We start from the raw sequence: 13,742 nt of genomic DNA on the forward strand, positions 1-13,742 counted from the left end.
CTGAAGAATCACATACCTCATCTGTTAACTTATAGCGGAGACAATAAAAACATGTAATTTCTTAAAGATAATCCTGGACGTTTGTATACCAATCAGCAGAGGGAACCGCCTCCATGAATTAAAGAGAATGAGGCCTCAGTTGATGGGAATCAGTATATTTTTAGTTTGTGATGGGAGGGAGGGTAATGAAGGGAGTAACCAGCAAGGAATGGAGAAAGCCCAACCCCATTTAATTAAATCCCCATGAATATGCAAAAGAGGACTAATTGCCCGCTTCAAAAACTCATCATTCTGAATTTTACAAGCTGAATTATAAAACCTGACACACTTATTTTTTCTCTTTTATTATATTTGTAAGCATTACTGCTTCTGCAAAGAAAATCAAATCCTATTTTTATCAATTGCCACCATCTCCCCTTTTTGTGCTCCCGACCCTGTTTTGCTCCTCCCCTTTTGCTGAACGCTGCAGCATTGCCATGTGTATTAATTGCCCTGTGAAATGCACTTGAAGTCATTAGAATTCCCCATTCAAAACTATTATCTTGTGCTATTATGCCTTTGCATTATATTTATTTAAATGTGTCTCTTCTGAATTAGCTCATTTTTAACAGCTAGCCATGCCTGAAATATTGTTCCTATCCAAGCTGCTCTCAGATCATTTTTCTCTCCTCTATGGGAGAGATGTCTGCACCCCAGCTTCCGGTCCTGACAGGAGCAGCAGTTTGTTAGAACGCTGATGCTGCTTTTGTTAACAGGCTTCCATGAGAAGGGCTCCCAGGCTTAGGCTGTTTCTGCGATGTGGGAACCCAGGGTCTGGATTAGGTAGAGCCTCCTGGAACAGGTTGCCTGCTACCTGTTGTACCTGATCTTCATCTACTCTAGGGCATTAACAGAAGAAATGAAGAAGTCAAACCCAAGTTTCTAGCATCTTCTTTGCCTTGTGCTCTGAACAACCCAATGGTAATGGTGACGCCAATTGTCACTGACAACTACCCAGGAGCCTTTCAGTGTCCACATGTTATCCTGCCCTGGGGCAGAGGAATGAATTAAATGGCCACTGAAATTCTCTCTCAGACCTGAGTTTCTCAGGGCTGCTAAGGACATCCTGATACCACTTCTTTGACAATGAACTTTCTCTCTTTTTCTACTAAGACCATATTGATGTCCCACTTATCAAACAGTCCCTTCACTTATCCACTAGAGAATCCCTATCTTGTTTCCATTCGGAACAGAAAATATACTTTACTCAATAAGCTGAACTTAGAATTTATTGTTCTCATAAGTTCACATCCCAGATAGAATTCCACTAGATTGCTTTTGCTGCTAAGCTCATGGATTACTTTTGCTGCTAAGCTCTCTATGCTACATCTGTACGAAGCATAACACCATCAACACAGCACTTTCCTAAGTGTGGTGTCCTAGATGTCTTATTATTCTCTTACTGCACCATTTTACTTATGAGGAAATTGGAATAAAGAGACTTGATCATGGTTACCCAGTTAGTGAGTGGTGAAGAACAGATTTGAGCTCAGGTTCATGCTGGGTCCTTTATTCTTCCAGAAATACCTAGCGGCCAACCGTGGAAATAAAATCAATGTGTTGGCATAAACATTGGCAGAGAAAATCCAAGAGAGACATTAGGGACTAGGTTGACCAGTAATCTGGCTTGGGGATAAGGAGACGTGCTTAATGATACAAGGAGCCAGACAGCAAAGTTTCTTCATCTGTAAAAACAGGAAGTTCAGATCTCAGCACTCTTAGAGCTTCTGGAAAAGCTTCAATAACGTGAGTGGGCAAAAGCCTTTGTGAACTAGAAGGAAAAAGCTCCTTGAGTGCAGAAATGTTTACTGTTTTATTCCCTGATGAATTTCAAGTGCATAGAATGATGTCTGGTACATAACAACTTCTTTAAAATTATTAAAACATCTTGGATTGAATGAGCGTGTGACGTGTTTATTGTCAATGCTCTCAGAGGTGTCCTTGGTGTTATTGTTGTTAGGAAAGCACTGGACACATGAGCTGGAGCGGGGAGGTGTCAAAGTCGGAGTCTAGTCTATGCACAATATCATCTGTGGACCAACACTGAACCCTTCTCGCTGAAGTGCAGTGGACAGATTCAGCAGAGGAAAGAGTGCCATAATCACTCTGAGGTGTTTAAGATTATGGAGGAGGTAATACCAGAAAACAAACAAACAAACAAAAAACAGAGAGGGAGAGATATGAAGGCACCTTTTGGTCTTTCATTAACCCTTAGGATCTCCGCCTTCAGTCTGTCTACCTACATGATGGAGACTTATACCAGATTTCCTGAATTCTGAGAAGGAAAAGAAGTGATTGGGAATTGGAAAGTGCAGGAAATTTACTGAAATTCCCCATTGATAAGGGGGTTAAACATACTATATGAGCTTTTACACATTGGATCTGGGTTCGTGATTGGGCTCCAGACAGGGTTCTCTGCCTGCACTGACGGGGTTTTAAGTAGGCTGAGGCATAGAAAAATGGGGTTGAGGACACACTCATTGCATATTGCAGTCCTTTTATTTATAACCCCAATACTAATGAACTCCACAGATCTAGTCTAGTTCTGTCTCTGGCTTGGATTTCTCCATTTTTGCTAGGGGCTGGTAATAGAAAAGAAGGCAGAATCTTTAGGGGTTACATCCAACTTAATTTCCTCTTGAGGAGACTCATCTGACACAACCAGCAGGCTTTTCCTTGAGGAAAAGGAATGTCCCTTCCCCACTTTCCCCCCGCTGTGAGGTTTGCACTCTTACCTGGCTTCAATCTCAGAAACCTGCCTTTCCAGCCTGATCCCTCAGGAACACAGAGATGACTTTTCCCCTCATAAATATATTTTTTTCTCTAACAAGTAACAGCCAGAAAAAGCAAACACATCCCTAGCTCGCTATTTCAGCCCAGAGGTCAAGACCTCCATTAACAATGCCTTCTTTCTAACACAACCAAACCACACAAGATTGCTTCTTTTTCAGAGACTGTCCTGTGATTGCACAAACTGCTAAGAGCTGTCCTTGAATGTCCAAGGGCCAGGCGACACAGTGGGATGGGCTAAAAGGCAGAGTGGGCTAGGATGAGAGCAGGCGAGGGGTGGAGGGTATAGGTAAGACTAGAGACACCTGTGAGATATTGGCCTCTCTGTAGAAAGTGGTTGAATATGTGGGACATCATAAATATAAATATATATATATATATATATATATATATATATGTATGGCCAAAAAGTGTATACATATTTTAAGAAAGGAACAAACTATTAAAGTTGTAATACTCAATATATACCGATAAAAGATGAATACAAATCATGTGCATACATTTTTTTGGTACCTCTGCTATATACATTTTAACTTTTCAAACACTTTTTTTTTTTCATGCTACTGCCAGATGACCCTATTCATTAACTCATTTTCTCCCTGAAGACTACTGAATATTTAAACCAGGGACCTGAGATGTGCCCATGGATTTCATAGCGGGGTTATAACCGGCTTAATTTCCTCTTGCAAGGATTCTTTTGACACAACCAGCAGCCTCTTCACTATTCCGGGAGGACCCCATCGTTCACTGCCACAGGGACACAGCAGCCCCCTCCCCACCACCACCAGTCCATGCGAAGCCTGCCTTGTTCCACCTAAGATGTTCGATTTGTTCTTTGTTGAAAGGAAATTTGGAAGTGAATTTGCAGGTGGAAGAAACTCTCCTAACTCAAAACTTTGATCTGTAGTTGATTCCAAACATTGACTCAGTTCTTGTGAAAGGTCTGTAAGACCAATGAGGAACCTGCCTCTTTTTTTTGTTCTTTTTTTAAGATTTTATTGAGGAATTTGAAGAGGGGAACAGTGTTAGGGAATTGGGGAAGGAGAACGGCCAAGCTGTTGTCCTTCAATCTTAGTTGTGGAAGGTGCAGCTAGCTCAACTCCAAGTCCAGTTGTGTCGCTCAGCTCAAGGTGCTGTGTTCAATTAGTTGTGGGTGGGCGTAGCCACCATCCATGCAGGAGATGAACTGGTAGACTTGCTGTTAAGAGCACAGTCTATCCATTGAGCCATCTGGGTGGCAGCTCAGCTCAAGGTGCCGTATTCAGTCTTACTTGCAGGTGGGCGTTGCCACCATCCCATCTGGCACCATCCCATCTGGGAGTCGAAACCGGCAGCCTTATTGTTAAGAGCGCATGCTCTATCCCCTGAGCCACCCTAGCGACAGCTCAGCTTGAAGTGCCGAGTTCAGTCTTTAGTTGTGGGCAGGCATAGCCCACCATATCGAACAGGCAACCTTGTTGTTAGGAGCACGTGCTCTCACAAGCTGAGTCATCCTTTCACCTGTTGGCAGCTCAGCTCGGGCGCAGCTCACTGGCTCATGTGGGAATCGAACCGTTGACACTGTTGCTCAGAGCTCGCACTCTTGAGCAAGCTCTTAACCAACTGAGCCACTCAGCCGGCCCAGAAACTGCCTCTTTTAAGTCTTTAAATTTCTGTATATTTTCCTGAGCTTAGTAGATGGATGATTTCAAGTGGGGAGGTATGCCTAGAAAGCCTGAGTTCAAGCTCCTAATTCATCACTCGCATTGTGGTGAAGAAACCTAAATTATGACTGATCATCTCCTCATCTTTGAAATAGAGATGATGATTGTATCAAAATTCACAGGGCCGATACGAGAATTAAATGTAATAATATTTATAAAAGTGTTTTATACAGCACGAAGCATAAGACATAGTATTCGTGCTGACTGAAGGCAGATGGCTTGATAGGAAATCTCTCGAGGTCGCTCCCAATGTAAACATTCTCTGATTCTTCTGGCCATTTAGTCAGAGCTGAGATAAATGGCTGCAGCTGCTATCCTTAGCGACTGGCCTTTTTAGCTGTAGGCTGCTGATCATCACAGTGCCCACTAGGTGGCACCTCCTTTTAAAATCTCTCCCCACGTCCTCAAGAGAATCCGGATCCTTTCAGAAGCAGAAAGCTCTAGAGAGGGCTTTAGTCCACACCGGGGGGGCCTGGAGTACTGTCTCCTCCTCTTCTGTGGTGAAAGAGGCCTTTTGCGAGGATCAAACGGACTCAAATTTAAGAAATGTGCACAGATTTAATGCACCACCCTTTCTTGCTCGTTCCTAGTTAGCTCTCAGTAATAAGCATTATTAGTCATCCTGTCCATTATAATCTGTCCAGAGAACTATTGAGCCATTCTGAGGGGTCTGGGAAGAAAAAAACAAAACAAAACAAAACAAAAAACAGTGGCTTTAAATGAACTTGGGAAAGAGAGAAGTATAAGGGTAAGCACCTGCAAAGCCCCTTTCTCTCTTTATAACTGGAAATGGATCTAACTTCACCACCCATACCCTGTGTCAGAAAGTTCCTGCTCAGAGTCCCTCACAATGCACCTGCGAGCCTGAGGCCAGAGCATGCAATTTGGTGAAAAGGCCATTGTGCTCTAGGAATTTTCACTCAAAGTTAGACAAAAGGAGACGAGAGGCTACAGAAACATGGAGTAGGGAATGGGGTTCCTGAGGGTCTAGTCCAGGCGGCCCATGCACCAGCTGCAAAACCTTGTGTAGAATCACTTGTCATCTCTGTATCTATTTCCTTATCTGTCAAATAAAAGACTTCAGTAAGGCGACTGTCCCCTTCAGAAGCCAAAACTCCAAGAAATCACAATGTTCCCTGGTTGGGTTATGTATCAGATTGTACATAACAATGACTTTTGTCTGCTTGTTGACTTGCAAGGGCTCTTGTCAATTTCAGAAACATGTGTCCGTTCATTTGTTAAACTATGCTCTTCCCAAGCAGTTCAGATGCAGCCACTTGTTTTCTCCTCCTGGACCCCTCTGAATGGTTCTATGGTTTTTCTGGACAGATTACAATGGACAGTGATGAAAAATCCACTCAAGTTCTTATTACTACTGAGAGGTAATTAAGAACAAGCAAGAAGGGATGGCGTTTTAAATCTAGGCATGTTTCTTAAATGCAAAAGCCCTTTAGTCCTTGTTAGTCTTTGCATCTGTGCTGTAAGCTCCTTGAAGACACAGGCTAAGACATCAGTCTATCTATCTGCCTTCCTCCCCTAACATCCGTAGAAACACCAACTCAGGGCTTTGTGCTATGGGGTTACTTATTAAATACAATTGACTGATTGACATCAATTAGAGAAAAAAGACTTCTAGATAAAAGTTCTAGAAAGTTCATGTTTAGAAAAACATTAATAACAACAATAATAGTAGCTAATATTGATTGAACATCAGGAGATAAGGGCGGAGATGTTTGTCTGCTTGCTAATTGCTATATTCCAGAGCACAAAATAATGTTCGAGATATAGAAAGTACTCAATAAATATTTATTTAATAAAGAATGAATGAATACTTACCATGGGCTTTGTTTTACAGGTTGTCTTGAGAGGTGTTACTACTATTTTTATCCACATTAAGGATGTGAGCACTGAAGCTAAGAAAAGCATAAGTAACCTGCCAAGTCTTCACAGCTACACCGGGTAGCACTGGGATTCATACAAGCTTGTCTGATGCCAAAAATCTACCTTAAATATAAAGCTAAACACTCTCTGAAAACACTTTATTATTTCCTTTGATAACTCATCTGAGGCAAGAATATATACTGTTCTCTTATGATTCATTAAGAGTTTTGGATTTTTTTTCTTAAGAGAAAAACGTAGGGAAAGATGTTTTCCGGGGCCCCCCAAATCCACATAGTGAAGAGGTCAAACCTTTCATTTCCCTGGAAAGGAAGGCTCAGCACAAGTCAATTTGCATGTTTGTACACTAGGTGGCGAATAGCCGATTAGCATATTAAAGATTAAGTCCTCATTAAGGACTTGTACTAGGATTAAGCATGGATTAAGGGCTTTGTATGTGTTGGTTGAAGGATGGAAAAGGGAGCACTGGAGATAGACATAAGAGAAAAAAGTGGCTTACGAGAAGAGAAGGGGATTCCAAATGGGCCACGAATGGGAGGACGTGGACGTCACTTGCTTTCTCTCTACCACGCATGTATTTGTTCTATAGATATTTGCTGAACATCTACTGCATGTCATCCACCATTCTCAGCTGAGGCTACAGCAGTGAACAAACAATGGCTCTGCCCTTATCACGGAGTTTGTGTCCTACTAGGACACCGTGGATTCCCAGCAAACTCCCACCTTTCTCTTAGCTCTGCTAACCAGGGAGAAGTGAACCCTACCGAAGCACTGGCAGGGATCATCCCAAAACTGAAAATGAAAGAGCGTGAATTCAGATCTCTGCTTTTAATTATTTCTAATACACTAAAATAACTTCCATAAATTATATACATCCTGATTTTATTTTACCTTTTTCCTTTTTGTTCTTCTAATCATTTATAGAATGGAGAAATAGACCCTGTGAAGCCCAAATACTCAAACCGAAGCAGATATTCTTAGGCTCTGTGTTATCAGCATTGACTTGCACATGGGGAGAGCCATCATGCGCTCATCACAAACACTCTAAAAAAAAAGAATAATAAAAACAACAACAACAACAAAAAACCCAACCCAACAAAAAGAACAACTGTAAACCTGATGTTGAAACAGACCTTAGAGATGATGGATTTTAACTTTTCTATTTTACAAATGAGTCTACTGAAGCCCTGAGAAGGGATGGGACTACTTCATCAAGGTCACAGAGACAGTTTGAGTAATAGGTCTAGATCTTAGGTCCCTTATTACCTAATCCAGGATGACACAATTTACAAGGCTCCCAGTGCAGATGCAAAGACCAAGAAGAAACAGTAGGAGAAGAAAGCAGTGTAAATGTTCTCAAGTACACTGGGTGCTAACTGTATGCTTTGCCAGGGCTTCAATTGATCTTTTCCATGAAACTGTTAGTCAGTGTGCTCAGCCATCCCATTCCAGAGGTGTCTGCATCACAGCCAGCAGGACTGCAGGAACCCACATATATCAGTAAGTATTCACCGTCCTCATTACCATGCCTAGATCTTTAGCACCACTTCCAGGAGGGTTTCAAAGCCTCCAGCCTCTCCATACTTAATTAAAATAAATGAAGCTCAAAAGCCCAAAATCTAGTCATTCTCCTTCTTCACACCTATAAAGATATGATGTTGTCTCTCAGATCAAATCCAGCCTTCAGAATCTGACATCCAAGGACTGACTCAACGGAAGCAGCCATGGCTCACTGACTTTTTTGTCATATACCAGAGCCCATGCTTGCTACTGAAATGTGACTTCTAAGTTGCCCCCAAGCCCTGTGAGTTCAGTGTGGCAGCTATGAGTTCTGTTTGCCAAGTATACCCCATTCTTCTCCTGAGCACCTGTAAAATTGTACTTTCCTGAACCACCTGAAGTAAAAGCATGCTTGCTTTGAGAGAACGATCAAGTGCATGGTTCACAGGGCACCCCTGCCCCTTTGACCCAGGATGGGCATGACGCATAAGAGGAAGAGAAACCTTCCTTAAGCTACAGAGACTTAGGGGGTTGTTTGTTCCTGCAGCATTATCAGACCTAGCCTGGCTGCTACAGCTGCTCTTACTAGCCTCAATAAAACAGGACACTGAGACTCAGAAAGGAATTATAATTTGCCCCAGCTTCTTACATCTAGACATTAATAGAGTAATGATTTAACTTCAAGCCCTGGTCTGATTCCAAAGCTTATGACTTTTCCTCTACAAAGAGATGTCTACCCATCCAGCCTGGGCCTCATGATCGACTTCTCTGCCTTCAATCATTTATGTTTCCAATGTTATTTATTAAAACATTTGCGTTTTTTTGTCTTTCCTAAATGCCATTGTGATCATGTTTTTCACTGACTCAAAAACCTCCAAGACTCTGTAGTGACTGTAGAATTAATGGAAAAACAATAAGAAGTATGAAATAAGGTCTTTCCTCTCAAAATACTGCATGCTGCTGCTTCTTCTTGCCAGGACTCTGACGTCACATATAGGGTGTCAAATCAGGAGGTGCCAAGAAAAAGGACAGGACAGGATGACAGATTCCTTTGCCTTCTGGCTCCAGGGATGCTGTGGACGAACCAGATCTTTTGGAATCACTTTTATTTTCTATGCCCAAACTCACATTTCAGAATGTATCGGGAGAAGCCATGTCTACTTCATTGGAAGGTAGATCTACCCTGGAACTTTCTCAGATACCTTGATCGCTCTAAGAATGTTTCTCTCCTTTCTATTTTTCATGAGACCAGGGATGACCCTGCTCTCAGCAGCACAGGAGTTCCACAAAGAGATAAGATCACTTCGAAAGATTCCACCACTCCACCAGGTTAGCTTCTGATTTCCCATGGCACTTGCATGCTCCCTTGAAATATTTCTCGGCATTGATATTTACAGAAAAATAATAAACATAATCCACACTGACGCATATATTGATCCCCAGATTTCACTGACATTTACAAATAAATGATGGATTGCCTTTTTTGTGAGGCTGGCTGAGCTGACCTACGTGGCCCATACATAATTTACTTTTGATTAAAGGAGTGCTTCAACATCGAGATTCTGTTTGGGAGCATGAGGCAGGATCGATACGTTTATGACACAAACTTTCAAACAATGTACTCTGAGCGAGAAGTCTCTGCAGTCAATTCATCTCAGATTTAGTGGGGGGCGTGGGGGTGAAGAGAGGAAAGGCCTGGGATTTCTGCGAGTTTGGCTTGGGGTACCGCTTAGAGCCTGGAAACAGAATGGCTCTGCTTTTTGCTGCTTTGGGCCTATGCTATTGTCAAAGAAGACTGTCATCAGGAATTTTAAGGTCCAAGATCTTGCCCAAATACCCCTAGAGAAATAAGGAGAAAGAGTGACAGCAGTTGATTAGAAAAAGCAGGCCTTCCGAAAGGACTGGGAACTTTCTTATCCAATTTTGCATATTTTTATCCATCTTCCAGTGGCAGAGTTTATCTTGCAGACTGTAATGTTTGTTTTCAAAAACTTAAGTTGAAAGCTTTAGATGTACTCTCTAGTTTGTCACATTCCACACCTCCCCTTATTGCCTCACACCCGGCCTGTTTGAGTAACTTTTGCTCCTTCCCTTTTGGGAAAGTATTTCATGGCACCATACCTGCTTAAGTTATATTGCTTTGATAATGCTTTTTCTGAGTGTCTTAGTCCTAAAGGATGTCTCCTTTTGATTATATCACTGATTAGCTATACAATAATAACAATAATAGCTAAAGTATATAAGATGCATACTGTCTTAGTCTGTTCAGGCTGCTATAACAGAACACCATCTGCTGGGTGGCTTACAAACATTTATTTCTCACAGCTCTAGACGCTGGGAAGTCCAACATCATGGCATCGACAGATTTGGTGTCCAGTGAAGGCCTTCTTCCAGGTTGCAGACCGCTAACTTCTCTCTGTGTCCTCACATGGTGGAAGGGGTGAGGGAGCTCTCTGGGCTGTCTTTTATAGGGGCACTAATCCCATTCATGAGGACTCTGCCCTCATGACGTAAGCAACTTCCCTCATGACGTGAGCAACTCCCTCAGGCACCACCTCCTGATACCATCATGGACGGCATTATGTTTTCAACATATAAATGGTGGAGGACACACACATTCAGATCATAGCACATGCCTTCAACTCATTTAATGCTCATAAAAGCTTCTGAGGGAGGTAACGTCATTATCCCCAATTTCAAGATGAGAAAATAAAGAGTTTGAAAGGTATAGTCACTTGCTCAAGGTAGCATAGCTGATGGCTGGGGGACACTGTGTTCAAACAAGGTGTGTCTCCCTGCCAGGCTTTTTTGCTCAAACATTTTGCCTGCCGCCACTTCCTTAGTTATAGAATAAACTCCACGAGGACAGGAGCCATATTTTACATATCATGGTAGCCCAGTACCTAAAGGATTGTAACTATACACTCAGTTCATGTGTGTTGCTCTACCTAAAGTTCAAGGGAGTCCTGCCCATCAAGTACAATTGTATTAGATTCTATCTTGTACCTGGCTGGGGCACAAGGAGTAAGGAACGGGAGAAGGCTGAAAGCAAGCTCACACTCCGCATACCAAGCAGAGCCTCCTGGCTTGTGACTGCACCCACCTGGAAGAAGGCGCACCTTTTTCTAATTAGTACAAAGGTGTCATACAGGCTAATGGCGGCCTCAATGGAGCTTCAGGTGATTCAGACAATTGGGAAGCTTTAGGGTGAACCTGCTGCCACGTGGCTAGCAGGATTAACTTGGCATTTCAGGGTGAGCAATGGAAGGGGGAGCAGAAGGCAAGCAGAAGTGGTGACTCAGTCCCAGAAGAAATGCTCTTCAATGCCCAGAGTCCGCAGAGGTTTGCTGTCCCATTTTCCTTTTCCTAGTTCCCCATATTTTCTAATTCTTCTCTTTGTGTTCTCCATGGTTGAGTTCATACTCAACGCTTCCATCTCCTCTTGAACCTTCTCTTTCTTCCTTTTTGCCTCTAGGAAATATTTATCATGCCTCTGCTATGCACCAGGCACTGTAGTAGCACTGGGCACAGAATCTAAGGAAGATAGAGCTGCCTCTGTCTTTGTAGAGCTTGCAATCTAGTTGGGAGGAAGAGTGGGATGGCCACTAAACAATTAATTATAATACTAATACACTTTACAGGATAATAGGAACTAATAATTATCCTTTATTGAGGGATTACCACACATTGGGAATTTTGGCGAGCACCTTTAAACATTATCTCATTAGCCTTTACAAAACTCTATGAATCCCACAATATCTCCTTTCTTCAAGAACTTCACTCCAGAAACCCTGTCCTAAATCATAGGATGAAAGGTAGTTCAAACTTCTTCCTCTTAAATGCTCCACTCACAATCACTTGGACGTTTTATATATTTCTCTGTATTTACTTGAATTTTAATGCCAACATAGCTCCCTTATTCTCTTCTATCGCCAAAGATAAGCCTGAGAAACTTCAGCTTCCAAATCATTCTACTTTCCAAAAGTCACAGCTTTTTATTTCACGGCTCTGCATAACTTTCCCCAGCTTTTCCCCCTTTGGCTCTTCTCCCGGAGGCTGAGCCCCAGCCCCTCACAAGCCCTCACTGTGTAGGACTCATGTAGGACTCGCTCAGTAAGAAATAACCCTCGGTCTCTGCTCTCTAAAACAGAGCCATCCTTCCTTGGCATTCTGTACTTAATGTTGCAGATATAGCTGTCATTAAAGTAGAATTTAGTCTTCCATTAGCATGGTTTATGGCTTTCTTTCTTGCAACTTCCATATGGAAATATCATTGCTTTGGGCTGAGCAAGAGAATGGAGACTAGCAGATGCTGTATTTGAACATAACATGTCAACATAATACATAAACCATTGTTGTTTACACGTTATGGCCCCTGCACTGCTCCATTGCCCATTGTAATGGAAAACCTAGCACAGGAATACTCTCCTGTATGCGAGTGTAAGAAGACTCTCACCTGAAGAGGTTTCATAGTAGGAGGAGAGTTAGAGAACTAACAATTACAAATGTACATTACGTATCAGATCCTGTGCTAGGGACTTTATACTTGTTATCTTTTTTCCTCAAAATAACACCTGAGATAATATTATTGTTGATATTTTTACAGTTTGAAACTGAGTTCCAGGGAGGTTAAGCAATTTGTCCAAGATCACTTGGTTAATTAAGGGAAGAGCCAGGATTCAGAGTCAGGTTGAAAAGCTCTGAAGCTGTCCCCCCACACCAACCATTCTGCGTTGGTTTATAAGAAGACAGCAGGAAGAGGGTGGGCTGGCAATCTAGGCCTCATTGGCCTCATCCATGGTTCTCAAAATGTGGGGATCCATCCATTAACATCACCTGGGGCGTTGCTAGAAATGCAGATTCTTGAGCCCCGTTCCAGACCACCTGCAGCAGAAACTCCAGGAGGTGGAGCCCAGCCATACAATTGTATCAAGTCCTCTTGGTAGGCTAAAGTTTGAGATCCACTGGCCTATCTCATTCCTTGAGCTGTTCACTGAAGAACTTTTTTACTGGATCATCTTTTTAAAGATATAGGGGAGGGCCGGCTGAGTGGTACATTGGTTAAGAGCTGGCTTGGGACGCCAGAGGGCCCCAGTTCGGATCCCACATATGAGGGCCAGTGACACTGCCCTCCACAGCTAAGATACTAAACAACAGCTCAACTTGGAGCTGGGCTGCCATGAGTCACTAGCGATGGCGTAGGCTGCAAACCGTGCTGCAGTAGGCTGCCATGGGCTACCGTGTGTAGCCAGCAGCCAGCGAGAGCGGCCAGCAGCCCCAGTGAGCGGCCGTCCAGAAGCCGGCGACTGATCTGCCTCGCCCGGGAAGAGCGCAATGATGGTGCCAAGTTGGGCCAGTGAAGCAACATCTTCCACAACTAGACTGAAGAACAACAAAAAAAATGACAGCAACTTGTCTGTTCCCCTTCCCCCAATTCCCCAATAAAAATATTAAAAAAATAAATAAATAAAATAAAATAAAGATATAGGGGAGATCCTATCAGTTCTTCCTCAGAAATCTTTAATAGTTTCACTACCTGCAGAGTAAAGTCCAAAATATTCAACATGACACATGCTGCAAACCCTTAACACCCTGATCCTTGATCCTGCCTCATGCCACAAACTGCCCTGACCGTTCCCAGAAACTCCAGGCTTTGCCATGCTGTTCCCTCAGCTGGATGTTCTGCCTGCCCCTTTTCTCTCTACTGAAATTGCTGTTCACTTGTCAAGGCCTGTCTGAAACGTCGCCCCTTGTTCCATGGATCCTTTCTGATCTCTCCCAATCCAGAGTGAATTTGCTCCACCATCCCAT

Source organism: Hipposideros armiger, unplaced genomic scaffold, assembly GCF_001890085.2.
Source record: "Hipposideros armiger isolate ML-2016 unplaced genomic scaffold, ASM189008v1 scaffold_464, whole genome shotgun sequence".
In the NCBI taxonomy this organism is placed as follows: Eukaryota; Metazoa; Chordata; class Mammalia; order Chiroptera; family Hipposideridae; genus Hipposideros; species Hipposideros armiger.